The following is an 18156-nucleotide window of genomic DNA, read 5'->3' on the forward strand; positions in this document are numbered from 1 at the left end:
TCGACTTCATGCTGAGTAGTCAAATCAAAATCAAAATCTATAATGTTAGCTTTCAGAAATGTTGGTGAATTTTCAAGCCCCAGGACACAATTAATTCAGCCTTGTATCCACAGCCTCTGGTGCTATTGTATTCTCCAGAGAGCTTCTGTCTTTTCCCTTCCTTATGTAAGCACCCTTTCTTCAAAAGCTGCCCAGCAGGATGGCATGTGACTTTATTCTTTTATTTGCAAAACCATTACCACAGAACTTATTTCTGTCCTAACAGGAAGATCTTAGGAATGCCTTAAATAGGTAACTGAAAAACTCTGCTTTTATTTCCTTGATGATGATTAAAGTTCAAATAATAGATCCAATGTTCTGATTTTTTTTTTGAGGTAAAAGAAAAATATGCCCAGGAGAAAGCTCAGATTTCCATAAGTAACTGGCTTATTAAATAAGGACCCAGTTGTCCTTGAGTGTCTATGGATACTTTAAGCCTCTATGGAGATGGGTCTCATTTAAACTCTAGTTTTTTGATCAGCATAGCTTGTGTTCCAGGAAGCTGAGTATGGGCATTTCAGGTTTTCCAGAAGCTTCCATAACAGATTTCAAAAGCAACCATACAGCTTTCTATTAGTCTTAGAACTGTGTGCCCTAAACTTGGCATCCAATGCCATATGGGGAATCCAGGGAGCAGAGATGAGCTTCCCTTGGAAGGGAGACGAGAGCATGATCATAGGTTGAAAGCCACCTCAGTCATGGGAGTCTCCACTACGGTGAAACAGGAAGCAAGCAAATTCATGGGAAACCATCAACACAGGTTTCTCATTTTGCTCCCAATTTCCCTTGTATGTACATGTGGGGAAAGCAACTTTCAAAGAAAACTTAATTCACTGTTGAGGACTTTATTGGTCATATGGGCACAAAGTAGTATGGTGACTTTAGAGACTTGTTTCTGTGGCTACATGATCGTGAGATTTTCAGTGGGAGAGCACTGTGTAAAGAATGTCAGAACAGCCATTGGCTGCTGCTCTGCACATTAAATGACCTACCTACTGCACACATCAAGGAATCATGGATCTATCAGCTGTGTTTGCTGTCCTCGGGTTCTGTGTTCAGTCCGTTGTTTACACTTCGAGCACTAAAGTGTTAACAATGTCAGGAAATCTTGCAGTTCTTGGGAACGCTAGAACTGCAACAGAGTGTGCTGGTGGCCTCACGGGAGAGCAATTGGCTGCTGAGCTGTCTGAGCCGTTACCATGGAACAGTCACTGGAATGACTGAGAATCATTATGTACCTACTGTGTACAAAAATATGACATTATCCCTACAAAGATGGGTTCTAGATGAGGGAGCTTCTGGAGCCTGGGATCAGAAAAAAGAAACAGGGGAGGGGAAGCAGGCTCAGGGTAGAAAGTGGTGTTAGCTGTGAACCAGATATTGTCACCAAGACAGTGCTGTAGTTTTGTTCCTAGAAAAATCACTGAAGTCTGACTTCAAAGCCTTCTCCAAAAGACATTACTTCCTTCACTTCTTGGGTAGCCTTTGAAAAGCTCTCATTGTTTATGCATGAGGACTTAAATTGCAATACCAGATAGGATAGTTCACTGTTAAGAAACCTGCCCGACCGATTCCATTAAGGATAGGTGACATTTGTGATCAAAGAATGACAATTAGAGACACTGATCTGTCGGTTTCCTGTTGAAAAATCACTTTAATTATTTGTTCTCCTTTATGCTGATAACACTTTCTCTAGCTTCATTTAAGGGACTGGTTAATGATCACATAAGATACTTTAGACAGAGGAGAACTGGCTAGCACCTGATATTCTAACTAGAGCTCTTTTTATGGTTCTAAAGTGGGGCCTTTGCTCCCTGTGTGGGCTTCTTTTTTTTTTTTTTAACCTTGAAGAACATTTATTCTTGATCTTTTCATTAATCTATCTCATCCTGTGCCCACTATGGATATACTATAATTATCAGTCTTCCTCTCCTTAACTGTTTAATTAGGGTAGAGGCCAGCAGTCTATTTGATTATTACAGTCATGGGTAGCATTCCTGAATGGTATTGTGATTTTGACATCGTTATTGGAGGATTTAACTCACTGTAGCCCCTAGTTTGCCTCTGATGCAATTTCAGCGGATTGCTTTCTTCTCTGGAAGTGATAGCCTTGTCCCCATATATACCTGCTGGGTAATTGTCAAAATTATGTCCACAGAGGGGAAGATGTGCCTTTGTCTACTTTTCCCCTAGAAATCCCAGTCAAGGATAAGTTGTGCTGTGACTTGTGCGAATGACAAAGCCCAGAAGCTCGTGAGAGGTGAAGATGGGAGGGGTCGAAGACAGAGACGTAAGTCTGTCAGTCGGTACGGTAGAGATGCTGGGGAGAGGAGGTTGAGCTCTGAGCACCTTTTCTAGACCTTCTCACCATCTTAGCTGTATGGGTTAGGTGTTTTCAAGTTTGATATCCATGAAAATTTGAAGGCATCAGTAGAGGAGCTGAACTTGTGGACCACCCCGGGCAGTTTTAGAGAGGAGAAAGAGAAGACAAGTGTGCTGGTTAGTGTTTTATGACAACTTAGACACATGCTAGACTCATCAGGGAAGAGGAACATCAACAGAGGAAACACAAGCCTGTGGAGATTTTTTTTTTTTTGGTGAAAGATTGACTTTCGAGGGACTGGTTTATGATGGGCTGTGCCATACCTTGACAGTCATCCTGGGTTGTACAGAAAGTGGACTGAGCAAGCCCTGTGTAGCAAAGTAATAGGAAGCACTCTTCCATGGGTTCTGTATTAGCGCCTCCTGCCCTGTCTGGATTCCTGCTCTGACTTCCCTCAGTAATGGACTAAGATATGGAATTGTAAGCTGAATTAAATCCTTTCCACCCAAATTATTTTTGGTCTTTTTTTTGGGGGGGGAATAGAAACCTAAGACAAGGTAGTTTTGTTATCATATCTGTGTAGTCATTGGCAGTGGCCTCTGAGTTTGAGTGCACCTGAGATAAACCAGTGGAGAGAACCCATCCACCGACTGCTAGGAGGAAGGTTGATAGCTGCCCCCTCAGGCATTTGAATATGAAGGCAGAGCAAAAGCTGGAAGGTGGCAGAAACTCTTCTTTCCAGACTCCTTCATACTCCAACACCCTGAATTCTAGACCACTTCTCAACTTCACAGAACAGCTTCCTGTAAGGAAAAAGCCAACACAGTATAATAAATCATGTCCTTATTCTCTGTCCTCAAATGGGCTGCTCTAAAAAGAGAATTGGAGGGAGACGGAAATAAATTACCTCGTGCAGAATCACACACAAGAGATAGAATCCTGAGACATAATACTAACTCAGATTCTAAAGCCCAATTTAGATTGTTTGTTTTTTATTCTGTTATTTTACTATTATTTTTTGAGATTATAAAATATCATTTCCCCTTCCATTCTTTCCCTTCAAACCCTTTTGTATACTGCTCCTTGTACTCTAGCAAACTCAAGGTTTTATTTTTCATTGTTGCGTGTGTGTGTGTGTGTGTGTATACATGTGTGTGTATAATATATGTGTATGATGTATGTACATATAAATGTATGTACACACAGATATATATATATATATATATATAGTCAAGGATGGATAGATAGATAGATAGATAGATAGATAGTCAAGTAGAAAGATCATTGTCCATTAAGGGTGGCCATCCATTTGGCCAGGGAGGCACTGTGACATTTGAGACCATATGGGTCATGTTGTAATGGTCACAACAGCTGAGATGGATGTATATGTATATGTATATGTATATGTATATGTATATGTATATGTACACACATATGTATATATATATGTTTAAACAACAATGAAAACATATAAACATATATATGTACATAAATGCATACATATAGACACAGCCTGCTCAGTCTATATAATGTTACTCATAGTTACATCTTCACCATTGTATATTGGATAACCAGTTGGCATGCTCTTCCCTGGGGAAGACTCTTTCTCCTGCTCTCAGCTTTCCTCAGTTACCTGTAGTTCTTTGTGTAGGGTTGAGCCCTCTTGGTCTTTCCCCATCCACATTAGCATGTGTATTGTTGTTGTCCTTGTTCACTTCATGCTTAGGTAGTCACGCTAGGGAGACTTTATGGGCACTGCCTTCGAAACTCCTAGAAGATAGTCTCATAGCAAACTCCCCAATCTTCTGGCTCTTAGAATCTTTCTACTTCCACTTAGACAATGCTCCCTCAGCCCCTTGGTATTATAGGTGTATCAGTTAGGACTGGGATCCACATCTATGCATTTCTTAACAGTAGTACTAAACAGTAAGTTGCCACCATTGCCTTTGGACTAGACAGCAGGTATAGTTGGGTTTCCAAGCTTGTTCCTCCTCTGTCACTTAATGCTTGAGAATGAATCAACTCAAGCCTGCTCATACACTATAGGTCCATGTAATTATAGATTTTTGTAAGAATGTAGCAAAATTAAAGAGTGATTCTTGCTTTCAAGAAGAGAAGCCTTATAGATAACGGAGGAAAACAAATTAATGGCATAGTAATTGAAGAATATTTAAATGTTGATACACAGAAGTTGTTTATGTAAGAACTAAGGAACCTTAAGGAGGGAGAAAGTACAGTTGGGGACAATTAGAAAAGATGCTGAGATGAGGTTAACCTAAGCCAGGGACCAAGTAGGAACTGGGTTTGGGAAACGTGCACTTAAGAAGTCTGGAAGTACAGAGAAGATGTTGGGGCAAGTAGGATTTTGCAAACTTGGGAGCTGCTGAGATGGATGAGCAGGGAACAGATGAGACAGCACAGGGAGAGAGTAGCGTGTGTATCTGAGGGATATGCATGTTTGCCAGTGTGTTGTTCACCAGCACGTGTGCACCTGAAGAATATGCACATTCACCAGCAGATATTGTTTATCAGCACGTGTGTGACAGAGGAAGAGAAGTGTAGTGACCTACTTTGAAATTCTTTTCTCAGTAAGAAAACTTTAGAAATAAGGACTAAAGACCGTTCAGGGAAGATACAGAATCTAGAAATAAAATTCAGAAAGAACCAAGTTGGAAGATCATTGTCTTTTAAGGGTAGTCATCACTTTGGCCAGGGAGACACTATGACGTTTGAGATCATATGGGTCACCTTGTGATGATCACAACAGCTACAGTAGACAAGAAAGCAAAGTGAGGCTTAGCAGTGATACCCTGCATGCCCCACAGATGGTGCCGAGAAGAGAGCTGATAAGGTAGAGGTGATACACTGGATGCCATGCACAGCCAGAGGCTGTGTGTGAGCGCACTCTAAAGCAGCAGTGTGTGGAATTCAGAAAAGTAGAACTTTTTCTTGTGGAGGGGAGAATTCTGTACAAACTGCCACCCAGGGCTCTTCCCTGGCCTGTGCCAATCTTTCCATTGTGAGGAATCACTGGGAATGGTGACTGTGAAGGTGACCCAAAGGAGGATCACAGAGTCCACGTGCCTAGCCTGAGATGTAGGAGGATTAGTGGTGGTGATTGACAGACATGGGGGTTGGTTCAACAGTATGCCAAGTTTAGACATTTTACCTCAGAATTATGTTTTATCCAAATGGAATATTCTATAGTAGTTGGAAAAGAAACCTGGTATGTGGATATGACTAGAGCTTAAAGAAGGCATGTTGGAGTCTTCTGTTAGGGGAAGGAGTCAGTATATTCTGTGCAGTAGAGAAGGAAGTGAGAAGAGAAAGAAAAATGGGCAGGGGAGGAAGAAGGAGGGAGAGAAAAAGAGATACAGAGACAGAAACAGAAAGAAGGGAATATTTTCTCTATGAGTGTCCAATGACAGGAAAAGCCAAGTAGGAGGCACCTGTCAGTCAGGTCTCTCCGTCTTTCTTTCTTATATACACTAGGAATTTGGCCTTAGGTCATTATGGGAGCTGGTTGAGATGTGTCTTTCATTAAAGTTTAGAGTCAGGCAGAGTAAGGACAAGCCAGAGTGGAAGCTGCACCTAACACTAATTCTTACCACCTTTAGCCTCTGTGATGTGGCTTCAGGAGGGCCTGGTGTTTATGTATATAAATCACAAGTGCTGGCCAGAGGACAGACTCCCAAATCCATAGGAAGAGAATTCTAGAAACGAGGCACAGCCTAGAGGCATAGATAGTGGGATAAGTAGCTACGTGTCAAAGCAAAGATCAACGAATAGAAGCGCCTAGTCCATCACATGAAACAGTGAAGCCTGAGCACACATGCAGCCCCAGCTACTTGCTTTAATACACACAAAGGTTTTTGGAAGATGAGCTAACCTGAGCCACGTGCCTTCGGTGAGCACTGCACATGCAGGTAATCGGTGTGCACCTAGAACAAAATGTGCCCAGGATACTAAGCAATTTAGATATGACCTGAAGAAAGCGAGGTTGTGTTTTCATATATGAAATGACAAAGAAAAGAACCTCTTCCCTGCTGTTGCTGTGGTGCAGGGAAGCGTGGCAGGGCTCTCATGGAAGATGGGCTGTCTATGATTGGAAGTAGTAGTATTTATCCGAATTGTTCATGATAAGCAGTTGTGATAAAATATCCCATTTTTTTTCTCTGTGAAATTGTCTATTGTACTCTCTCTGTGTATATTTAAAGTTTGACAGGATTATGGGAGATTATTCAAATAAGAGAAAAAGAAAAAGAAACCTCTTAGTCACTTTTTAAATGTGTGGAACTGAGGACTGACGGGAAGGGGTGGTTTGTCGGCAGTGTCCTGGAGCCCTCTGCTATAGCTGAGAGGAGGACTGGAGAGCATGGCCGACTTCAGGGGATGTGAAGTGTAAAGTAAGCACTGAGTCAACTCTGCCCAGCTTCAGCAGCCCCGCTGCCATTACTGACAGGAGAAGGACTATGAATACACAGAAAGAGATCCAAGCGCTCACTCCAAGGTTGCCTGTTCTTTTGCTCTGTTTTTATACTTAAAATAAAAAAAAACATTTAATCAAGCGCTCTCTCTCTCTCTCTCTCTCTCTCTCTCTCTCTCTCTCTTTCTCTCTCTCTCTCTCTCTCTCTCATTGCATAATATACACATACCTGAAAATCTTTATGTCAAACAAGCCTGCTTTCCCACATGGTTAAAATGGTTAAAAGAGAAGACTTGAGATTCTCCAACCCCAGACCTGATGCTTCTTCCTCCAATTTTCTGTATCTCTACCCAGCACTACCATCTACCCAGAAGCTGAACTCCAAAGTCTGGTCACTAGGCTTGCTTGCTCTCTTGCATTTCCACACCTTCCTATGAACAAGTCTTGTGATGCCCTCCACAAACTCTGGCTGTGCCCCCATTTTCTCCACTCCTGGCTCCACAGTCCCAGCCTGCAGTCCCTCTTTCCTCTACTCCTCACAACAGCTTCCTGGCTGGCTTCCATGTCCCATTTTCTGTTTTATGTGCCGGTTCCCATCTAGCAACTGGGGCAAGCATTTAAAACATGAACCAGGTCAGAGTCTATCCCACATAAATCTTCTGAAGTCTTCTTACCCTACTTGGAGGTATACTTACTGGTGACACCTGGGGCTCCATGCAATCCAATATGCCCCTGCCTGACTGTCTGTCTTTGAACTCTATTATGTCTCCTTTTGCAAATACAGTAAATTTTCATTGGTGCAAAGATTCTATGGGTTTTGTTCACTGCTGTCACCCTAGCACTTAGAAGGGGCTGACATCCAGAAGACATACACTATGAACCAGTATTATAGTCAGAAATGGGTAATACTAAAATCAGGCAGATAATGTCGTATTGGAGAAGCACTAAAGCACACCATGGAGTCCCAGCCTGCTCTGTAGGAAGCTTTACTTAAAGAGAAGATGCTATTTGAGGTTTTGAAGCTCTGTTCTACTGATTAAGACTGACTTATATTTTTAAGGAAAGGAACTCTGAAAGATACCTTTAAGTAGTGACAAATATTTCAAACAATCTAGAAAATGTCTTGGGGTGCAGGCCGAAGAGAGAAATAGGCTCAAGCTATGAGCAAGAGGTAGGAGCTAGTGAGGTGGGTACTCAGTGGCACTCACGCCTACAGAGGTGGTGGAGTAACCCAGAAGTAAGTTGGTCTTGAGAACAAAAAGTCAAGTCCAGAGTTGGACCTAACTGGTAGGTTACTTACCTAGTGTGCTCAAGATCCCAGGTTTTATATCCTTTAACTCCCTACCATATATATTCACACACACACACACACATTTTTACAGAACAAGAAACATAGTTAAGAAAGTACTGCAATATCAGGACAGTGTCCTGCTTCTGAATGGGTGGGTTGTAGAACTGGAAGCAGTGAGGGAGGAGTGTTAGATAAGACACTGACAACACTGTGAGGAGAAGCAACAAGGAAGGGCTGAGTTATGAGACAACTGTAGACTTCTAGGGTGGCGGTATTGCTTGAGGAAAGAAGGAAGCTAGTTTGGAGAGAGAGAGAGAGAGGAAAGTCATAAGTTCACTTTGAAGGTTGAGGAGTCTGTGGATCGTAAGTGAAGTTTCTTGTTTGTTTTTTCAATGGAAGCATAAGAACTGGAAGGGAATACGGATGAAAGTGGGGATATGGATTTTGAGAGCCCATATGCAGCATATGGATTTTGTGAGCCCATATGCAGCAGTAGTTAATAATAGCACAGGTGATGGTGAATCATAAAGACACATTGTGAGAAGAAAAGCAAGCAAGAATGACATCCCAGAAAGTCACAAAATTCAGGTGTGGGATGAAAAGATGGAACGGCAATATTAAGAGGGTAGGAGTCATCTGGTTGTGTTGTCAGAATCCTGGACAGACTGAAAAGAGGGAGGTTTCAAGGAGAAATCCAATGAGATGAAGTCTAAGTAGCACCTTCAAAATAGAGATGTGGGCTCCATTGATCAGCAAATGCAGTTTGTGGAGAAGTCAGAACAGGCAGATGGGGTAGATAGGGAGAAATGAATAGGAGATAGTAAGCAGGACAGAAGGCCCAGAGCCCATAGGAGTGTTCCCAACTGAGGTTAAGGAGGGAGGCAGAGGATGTGCACATAGATCATGTTGTCAGTGAAGGAAGTAGGAAAGCCTACAGAAGATGCAGCATAACTTTCTTGATAGTAGATATGGATGTTGTACCAAATCCCAACATCACCTCACCCAACATCATGGCTGTGTGCCTTGGAAAATCAACTCATACATCTAAAAGAGAACGCAAGATTTGAATTCCAGTTTGTAAATCTTTACATCACAGCCTTTGCTTTGAACATAGAACAATTTTAATTATAGATACCATCATGGATTACATTGCATTTTTTTTTAAAACGTAGTCTGTAGCTAACAAGACCTTTGCATTAAAGCTCTAAGATTGGATCATTCCGTGGAAATCCCCTTCCTCTTGACAACCTGGTTTTAACTGTCCTGACATTTAAAGTGGGGGTGGTAGTTTTGTTTTTGTTTTTCTTGTTTATTTGAGTCTCTTCTGCAAATTCTAATCTGTCCAACCTTACAAATACAGTTGTAAGTTCCTTGCTACAAGCCACTCGACTTTCTTCTAATGCCTAAAAACACATAATTATACAATTGTTGCAATAAACAACAAAGTTACCAAACTTTAAATGCTTATTTATAATTATACTTTCAATACAAATCTCAACAAACCCATTTGGAATCCTTCTTAGTCATTCCTTGCTGGTTAGTATTTTCTTCTCTTTTTTTTTCCTTCTCTTCCCCTCCCATGCTTGTTATAGCCTTTAATTTCTATTCCTGCCCTCAAGCTTCTGTTAGTCATTCATATATGTATTCATTTAGTCAATCAAGGAACATTTGTTTATTGATTTCAACATGTATTCATCAAGAATTTACTATGTAGTAAGCAGTTTTTTAAAATCAGTAGTGAACTACCGATATGGGCCTAGAGATATATAAGACATCATCATTATAATAAAGACATGAGGTCATTGTATTAGACTCTAACTGGCTCCTTTGAGAAGCAAATTGCACAAGAAGATTAGATATGCAAGGATTTTATTAGAGAAAGTACATGTGAAAGCAAATGAGGGTTCTACAGGGAACAAGGAGAGCAGTCAGACCTCAAGGCTAACACAGAGCACGAGAGAGGGAGAGAACAGGTATACCGGTGCTACTCTGGACCTCTAGACCACTGTGCTTAGAAATCGGGACTGCTTGATGAAGAGTCACACTTTCTTCAACACAACTCTTATCTTCCAGGAAAGGGACTATCATCCCTATTCAACTGGGCTATGGTCTGGCAAAGCAGGCAGGCTTAGCACTGGGGCCATCATTTCTTATTCTCGCTTGAGCTGCAGGTCTATACTCTCAGGGCCACCTCCAACCCAGGAAGCCACTCAATTCCTGGCTGAGCAGGAGAACTGACAAAAGGGTGGTCCTCAAGCCTTTTCCATTGGAGGAGAGCCGTGAGCTCACTGTGAGGGGAACATTTGGCAGGAGGAATGGGACCTTCAGTAACCAATTGAAGGAGCATGTAAATTGGAACCTTCAAAGCAGGGAGGGGAGATTGAAAAGCTCCATAGGGAAGAGACCCAGTGAGAGCTGTTCTCCTCCCAAACAATCAATGGTTGGTTTGAGGATGTGGTAAGAAACAAGGATAGATTTAGAATGATGTTCAGGTAAGTGCCCCTCAATGGGATAGCATTAGCTGTGAATGTGCAGAAGCTGGGGGAAGACTTAAAATTCCAAAACGGTGTCTCAAGACCACCAGCGTCATTGTTAGAGTCTCTAGATTCCAGATTCCTGGCTCAGGTTCTCAAAAGGGGGCCATTCTCAAAGGGAAGTATTATATAAAGAAACGTAGACTTACGTGAAAATTTACATGAACAATATATTTTTGTCTCTTTGGCATAGCTTTGTATAGCCATCAACAGACAACACAAATGTTAGAGATACGAGCTTGTCTTTCTTGCTCCAGAGTGGTTCTAAGTACCGCCCTCCCCTAAGTCAATCAACAACCTTATGTAGGAATGAGCTTTCTCATCCAGCATCTGTGTTTGTCATGACATTTATCTACTTGGGAGAAGCCAGAAATGGAAACGAATAAACAGACAAACAAAGAAACGCAGCTACAGAGTCTAGAATGGTTACAAAGAAGCTTGTTATCAAGTGGTCAAGGGCCCAGCCAACCTCATCCTGCCTTGGTCTTCCTCTGTGTCTTCTGGGAGAAATCTCTTTTATACTCCCCTAAAGCTATGTAGGATATACTAGGCTTGGCACTACTAGAATACTAGCATACTGCTATACGCTAGTCAAGAACACCCTTATGTTGGGACCTATGCCAGGCAATATGGCATTACCTGCAGCCCTGGAACCAGCCACGCAGGAGTCACGCACAAAAACACGTAGCACAGCAGCATGAATTGGTTATGAACTTTATTTCTGCTGCTTTAGATATTCAGTCAATGCAGAAATTTCCCATCAGAATTTTACATGTCAATCACAGTCTCGAGAGAAGGAAGCGATAGCCGTGCAAAGGTTTGAAAACCACATATTATAAAACCTCTTTCTCAGGAAGACACACCGAGGTGCTGTGTAACAGTCTTCCTCCTCACCCCAACCCCTAACCCAACATCCTTTTAATCTCCTCCTTTTAATTCACTACATCCTTAGTGACTGAGCTACCACTTGGTTGCCAACCCGCTGGAACAGCCTTCTATTCTGCTTGCATAAAAATCTGGGCATGCACGGGAGCCTACAAGGCTAGAGGCACCTGACATTCCTTCCTCCCAGCGTGTCTTTGTCCCCTTGCCAACTTCTCTCCTCTTTTCCTCAGCTCCAGCTGCACAGACTCTTTTGTTCCCTCTGAAGAGCTCATTAGTAAGGTCCCCTTGCCTTATCTCTGGCTGGACCTGCTTGCTGCTTTCCTTGCAACCAGGACAACCAAGTTATTGAGGATAAATGGCTGGGCCCCTCCTTCCCATGACCTCTGTCCTTGGTGAACCTCATTGTCTTTACCTGTGTCTGGAGTGACGTATCATTTACTTATTCCAGTGATCACCATTCTGCATACAAACGATAAAACACTGGCTTCTGCCATTTTGCTTTCCTCCTATATCTCTATCCCGAGAAAGCAGTGTGTGGCTCTTAAGTTTACAGAAAGGGCAGATATCAGGATGGCTGTATTTGATATTTGAGAGGACAGGGCTGAAAAAGCAAAGACAGCTTTCCCCAGTCACGTGATTGGGAGATGGTAAAACTCAACGTCCCAATTCTAGTCTGGACCTGCCTGGCCCCCAGGCCCACGTCTTTTCTGACAGTCTATGATTTCCTTTATTTCCAATAGCCGGTAAAGAGCTTTCATGGCACCAGCACGGAGCTGCAGATTAATGGTCTCTGAATTTTAGGTCAGGGAACCAGGCTGTGAGAGATTAAGAGGAGGTGGAAAAAGGGAAGAAACATCAACAAAGGAGCCAGCTGAGGGGGACGTACCCCCTGTGGTTTATGAGATCACCCAGGCTGGATGGCACACACAGATGGGGAAACAGGGACATGCATGAGCCAGCCAAGTGTTCCATTTAGATGTCACACACAGATGTCTAACTGGCGCTTGCTGTTTAGTAGCAGAAGCTGCTTCGCCATCTAGAGATGAGAGTGCATCCGCACAGTGCAAAGGACGCACCTGAAGAAATGTCACTGACTCCTCCTTGTCGCCATTGCAACAGCGTTTCTTCTGCCTGTTGTGTGCTTTAGATGCTTGAAAGCAGTGTCCTCTGTCAGACCAGCCACTGCAGGCAGAATGTCTGTTCAGAGGCTCTGTGGAAATCCGGGGCCACGCCTGTCTGTATGCTACAGATAACCTACATTCCTGTAGCAACTGGTTAGGTGCAGACCATTGCCTGGTATCTGCAGCCCTCACAGAGCCTCTCCAAGCCCTTCTCCTTTCTGCTTAGCCAGTCACCAGCAATGAAAGGTCATGGGCTAGAAGCAGTTAATTATACCGTCTCAGGAATTGAGGATTTCCTCTGAGGGCCACAGGAATGCAATTCCTTTCTTCAGTCTTTCTTCCTTAGTATTAACAAAGTCAACAATAACAACAACAAAAAAGATTTTCTTCCCCATCAGGACTCACCAGTGCTGAGAGCCATCAGCATGAATTTTAATCAGGGTATCTTGTTTTTCAGCCCTGAATTTTTTCCTAATCAATTTCTTTTTGTCTATTACTAAAAGCAAATAGTTATAGAGTATGGGAACCAATCGATCCTAACACCTAGAATTCAATTGCTCACACTTCGAGCTAAACTCCAGTGAATGTTTCTACAGAAGCTGAATTTATGCAAAAGGTGGACCCCAAGAGGAATATTTTTCCTTGTGAAAGTGACTAACTCTCAGGCCTCTTTAAAAAGATGAGCTGGTACTATGGACATGTTTCCACCAAAACCACTCCAATCTCCTTTTCCTTTTCCGTCGTTTCCCAGAGACAGAGCTACGGTGGAGATGAGGTCCCTGTGGGTCCTTCCTGCCATGCCTTTTCATTTTCCCTGTGCCCAGCAATTTTACTTTGCTTCAAGTTTTCCTGCAAGGGCCTTGCCCCTTGGGCCACTGGGAGATGTGAGGCGGAGGCTTCCATGCCCGTTGGTGTATAGCTAGAGCAGGCCCTAGAGATGGAGTGTGAAGATGAACAGACTCATTGACTCTTTCTGCTGGGTTAATGAGAAAATGGCAGCATCTCAGAGAACTACTGAATCCACATACAGTCTTTCTCAGCCTCATCTGCAGTGCTAGGCTCTATGGTACTTTATTCTTGACCTTAATGATTGTGACCATCCCAGAGGCAATAGCCATAGAAATGTAGTACTAAAGCACTCAGGAGCCTGGGAAGTCACCAGGTGTCAGCAGACAGTGTCCCACTGAAAAAGGCCTGTGCTAGGCCTTTCTCCAGCTTTTCGTTCATAGCAGTAGAATCCAAATCTTGAAGTGGAATTCTCTCTCTCTTTTCCCCCTATCTATACAATCCAAACGTTTTCAGAATAATTAAGATTTAATTCCTATATTAGTTACTTTGGCATCCTTGTGACTAAATACCTTAGAGAAATGTCTAAGAGGAGGAATGATTTCTTCTGCCTCAAGGCTTCAGGGTATTTAGTCCACCATGGGAAAGCAGGGTAGGGTAGTTTTCTCCAGGACAACAGATACATGGGATGGAGCTGCTGTTCACAGCATAGCACACCAAGCACCAGTGATCACCCAGAACTGGTGCTGTGCACTAACCTTCAGAGGCCCACGCTTTGTGACCCACTTCCATCAGCCAACCAAGTCCTACAGGTTTCATATCTCCAACTTAGCACACGGATGAGAACATGGTACCCAACAGCATCTGTTGGGAGGATTCAGACTTAACCCATAGCTTTTGTTTTACTTACTAGGGACATGGAAGTCAGACGGCATATCCCAGACTTGGCTTGGTGCAAGCCTTTAATCCTAGCCCTCGGGAGGCAGAGGCAGGCAGATCTCTGAGGTTGATGCCAAGCTGGTGTACAAAGTATGTTCCAGGACAGTCAGGACTACACAGAGAAACTTATCTCAAAAGACCAAAATCAAACAAACAAACAAACCAAATGTAAAATAAAATGAAGAAGTTTTGCTATTGTTTCAGGACAGTCTTGAGACAAGAGACATCTGGGCTCCTTCCTTTCGTACCTTCCGCTTTTCTGTGTTTCATACCACATCTCTGGCTCTGTTGCCATTTGCAATTCCAGACTGTCTCCTCAGGAGGCTCTGGCACCACTGTGTGGATGAGAATCTTTCTTCTGTACCTGAGATGGGACTCCTTCAATGTTTGAAACTCTGTTGTGACAGAATGATCATGGAAGGAAAAATGACTGGTGATACTTTTCTTAGTGTGTAGCTCCCATCATCTGCTCTTAATTAAAATGTGGAAGAATATCTTACTGGGTGAATCGTGTGAGTGTCTGACAACAGGAAGTTCAGGCATAACAATTTCTACATCAGCAGCTGCCTTCACTGTGAATTAACTACTTGTAAAGGTCTCTCTTTATTTCCTTTATTCATCATTAATGTTCTATGTACGTGACATGTACCCATTTTAGAGATTGTGGAACTGCGACTCAGAGAGCTGAAATAATTGCTGTTGCCATCTGATACAGAAAGTGTCAGGTGACATTCTGTGCCCCACATGTCTTCCTGAGACAGTAGGAAGTTTAGTCATTCAAAAGGCTAAGTTCACCTACCAGAGACACTATAGACCTCTGTAGGATGCACTTTCTTTTGTTTTGGTCCAGATCTCTTTGACCTGAAGAATGTCACAGCAGACCACAGGCTCTCAGCCACGCTCTGTGATATCACTGTCTTCTGCTAGCCTCTCAGTACATGTATAAGAGAGAGTTTGGCTCTTATTATCAAACACGCTGGCAGCTTTGGGTGGTGAATATAAGGATATACATGTAAGTTGCAGGTTGCTGGGTTGTAGCTTGTGCTGGTTGGCATGCAAACTGTGATGCTGGAGGGAAAGAAAGTTGGCACAGATTTCACTCTGTGGATTTGCCGTTTTTGGTGTATGTGGTCATTTTTGATGAGACTCGCTGAAAAATGGTGAACTTGGAAGCAAATAGCAGACAGGGTTGGGCTTGTCTCTATTGTGCTGCCCCTGGGAAAGCCGTGGGACGTCAGCACGTGGAGAGAAAGGGGAGCCCTAGAATGGTTCATCTTCCTAGCCACCGAGCAGAGAATGAGGCTGAGGCACAGGGAGATCCAATGGCATGGTTGAGTAGCCGTTGTGTGGTACACTCTTGCATGGTCAGCCTTCCATTCTCTGCGTCACGGAAAGTGAACGCATATCAGGTTTGAGGGGTTCCATCTAATCATTGGCCAAATGTGTTCTAACGATCTACATTATCAAGCTTCTGCTATTGCCAGCAACTAACCAGGCAGCTTGGGTCTACCCCAGGGTCTACTATAAGAGTCTAGAGTCTCAGCTTCTCTTCCACCTCCCTGCTTGCGCTCTCTCTCTCTCTCTCTCTCTCTCTCTCTCTCTCTCTCTCTCTCTGTCTCTCTTCATCTCAGCTTGGCACTGCGTCTCTGCCAGCAGGATGGCACAGGTCTTGTTCTTCTCTCAAGTATAACTCACCCACACATTCTTCTAAAGGTCAGTTACCACTGTCCTTCCATCAGACCTTTGCTTCCCAAACTCGCTCTTACCAGCTCCATCCTGGGCTTATGCTGTAGCTTTAAACCACTCTGTCCCAGGCCAGTGTTGGGCATAGCCTCCCTCAGTCTGTGGCAGACCAATGCTGTCCTTAACACAGCAGGGATCAGTTGGTGCTGCCAGGCCTCCAGGTTTTCAGAAGCCATGCTCTGTAGGAGGTTTGACAGTGAGCTGTCAGGGGGACACTATTTCAGAAGGCATGGCAACTTCTCTTCATCTACTGATGACAAGAGCACATGAGCAAGGTGGAGGCCAGGTGGGCAGGTTCACCTACACAAAAGTCACCCACTGTGTCTTCATTCCCTTTTCTATGTGTGAGAAAGAAATGAATGTTTCACAATGTTGTGTTTTATAAAAAAGAGTAAAAAAGAAAAAGAAGGCCAGGGATTTGTTTTGTGGAGGCGTGTAATGGTGCAGTGGAAGGAGGTGTCTCAGTGGGCCCATGCTGAGGCATCCCTTCCCCCTGAGGTAACAGCCACATGGTATACTATAGAATAGAGTTTATTCAGGGCATACAGAGGGGAGTTGATGGGGTAGTAGAGACAAAGAAAGGCACACACACATACACACACACAAAGAGAGAGAGGAGGGGGGAGGGAGAAGGAGAAAGGGGACAGGCCAGTCAGGAACACATGGAGGGGAAGGGGGAGGGGGAGACAAGGGACAGAGAAGGTAAGAGAGTAAGAGAGTAAGAGAGCAGGAAAGCAAGAGAAGAGAGTGAGGAGGGGCAAGCAGCCCCTTTTTCAGTAAGTCAGGCATACCTGGCTGTTGCCAGGTAACTGTGGGGCAGAGCCTAGAAGAAATGCTAACACCCATAACTGTAAAAACTAAGAAAGACAGCACTGTGGTTTAGGTTGCAAAGCATATCTAATTGAAGAGATATTTGGTGGCCCCAGCCCAGGTCTGTCCTTAGAAAATTCTGTGATGGTATGAAGGTTTTGTGTCTACTCTACAGCATGGTACTAAAGTTGTGTGTTGTTGTGGATACTTGGAATGCAGCTGATGTGAGGGAAGACTACCATTTCATAGCATTTAACATCGTTTTACACTTCAATAGCCACACATGGCTGTGGATAGCGTAGTGGGGGTGAAGCCTTCATTAACAGGATCCATCCAACAGCATTCTTCCCTTCTACAATCTTCCTGCCACTGTCTTCATGCCTCATAGGGCAGGCAGAACCACACCTGTCTTTGGTCTCAAGAAGTTATCTCTGCTTCAAGCCCCTGAGCCTACGCCTGTGATTGTTAGTCACCTCAGACTCACAGTCGACTCAGCCTAAAACTGAGGCCCACGTAGACGATGAATCAAAAGAATTGCGGTTGCAAGAGAGCAAGCACTATTCCTTGGGTACCAGCTACGTAGTCCTTTCATTTAGTGGCTCAGACTTCACAGCATCCTGGTGAAGTCCATGCATCACTATAGTATACCCATTTTATGGGCCAGGAAACTGAGGAAAGGCCACAGAGGTAGATTATGTTCAGATTTTGAGTTTAGACATTTTAAAATTAAGCCTTCTCTCTGACAGCTACTGAAGCGTTTCTGTCAATGATATCCTGCAGGGAAGTTCCTGATCTAGCACCTTGAACCTTTTCAGTATTTGTACTATATAATGATTCTGAAGTAATAATAGTAATAATAATAATATTTATTATTATTATTTTTACTTAAATAATAATTTTTACTTAAATAATAATATTTTACTTAAATAATAATTCTAAGAATTATTAAATAATAATTCTAAGAATGACCTAAGCTTGTGCCAGCCACTTCTAACACTGCCCAGGGTTGGTGCACACTTTACAGTGTTCAGCAGACCTGCACATCAAACACCAGCTGTAAGCCCCGGGGCTCATTCCCCCACCTGTACTTCTCATTAGCAAAGCATCTCTGAGTTCCCACTGTTATCTCTAGTTCAACGATTTACTGGAAGGAATCTCAGCATCCAGGAAAGAGTTAGGCTTTTGATTAGTTTCATTTGGATGCAAGTGGGAACCAGTCAGATGAGAAGGCATTGGAGACAAGGTCTGGGGGAGGCAGC

This window comes from Grammomys surdaster, unplaced genomic scaffold (assembly GCF_004785775.1).
Source record: "Grammomys surdaster isolate TR1022 unplaced genomic scaffold, NIH_TR_1.0 185, whole genome shotgun sequence".
In the NCBI taxonomy this organism is placed as follows: Eukaryota; Metazoa; Chordata; class Mammalia; order Rodentia; family Muridae; genus Grammomys; species Grammomys surdaster.